The 1,169-nt window shown below is 38.3% G+C and overlaps 1 protein-coding gene across 1 annotated transcript in view; it reads right to left on the bottom strand.

The window, feature by feature from the left end:
* LOC123986093 (cytoplasmic dynein 2 heavy chain 1-like) overlaps positions 1–1,169 on the bottom strand; it is a 76,566-nt gene that overhangs the window by 36,401 nt on the left and 38,996 nt on the right. The gene's annotated exons all lie outside the window — the stretch shown is intronic.

The raw sequence follows: 1,169 nt of genomic DNA, 5'->3' as shown, positions 1-1,169 counted from the left end.
GGGATAGATCACATACTTGTTGCAGCACTAGCAACTCCTCCTGCTTGGTTTGTACACATCATCTCACTCTGTCAACTACAAACTCCTCAGACCAACAGTGGAAGTTTGTAACAACAAGGTCTGCAGTGCGGGGGGCGGGTGTGTGTGTTGAGAATTCCAAATCAGGTGATCATTTTTCAATGATCATAATGATCATATTAGACAATGTTTTATATTCTCCCAGAAAACCGTTGCAATTAAAATGTTTTAATATTCTCATTCTTATTTCTTTTGTTTGCATCGAAACAACACAAATTCCACACAGAACTCCTAAAATCGACTGGACAAAATTGTTGTTTTTTCACCTGCATGCGTGCTGACGCAGTAGAGATGATATTACATGAGAAAAGTTGATCTACAGAAGAAAACATATCTGAAAGCAGCACAGAATGACTGAGAGCCTTACTGCATTGTCACCTGTCACCTTAAATATATATATATATATATATATACATATATACACACACATATATATACATATATACACACACATATATACACACACACACACACACACACACACACACTCACACACACACACACGTGCTGGTCATATAATTAGAATATCATCAAAAAGTTGATTTATTTCAGTAATTCCATTCAAAAAGTGAAACTTGGATATTATATTCATTCATTACACACAGAGTGATATATTCCAAATGTTTATTTCATTTAATTGTGATGATTAAAACTGACAACTAATGAAAATCCCAAATTCAATATCTCCAAAAATTTGAATATTACTTAAGACCAATACAAAAAAAGGATTTTTAGAAATGTTGGCCAACTGTAGGGTTAAGGTCAGGCGGGTTTGCTGGCCAATTAAGAACAGGGATACCATGGTCCTTAAACCAGGTACTGGTAGCTTTGGCACTGTGTGCAGGTGCCAAGTCCTGTTGGAAAATGAAATCTGCATCTCCATAAAGTTGGTCAGCAGCAGGAAGCATGAAGTGCTCTAAAACTTCCTGGTAGACGGCTGCGTTGACCTTGGACCTCAGAAAACACAGTGGACCAACACCAGCACATGACATGGCACCCCAAACCATCACTGACTGTGGAAACTTTACACTGGACTTCAAGCAATGTGGATTCTGTGCCTCTCCTCTCTTCCTCCAGACTCTGGGACCTTA

Source organism: Micropterus dolomieu, linkage group LG17, assembly GCF_021292245.1.
Source record: "Micropterus dolomieu isolate WLL.071019.BEF.003 ecotype Adirondacks linkage group LG17, ASM2129224v1, whole genome shotgun sequence".
NCBI classification, from domain to species: Eukaryota; Metazoa; Chordata; class Actinopteri; order Centrarchiformes; family Centrarchidae; genus Micropterus; species Micropterus dolomieu.
This window is presented reverse-complemented; position numbering and strand designations above follow the sequence as displayed.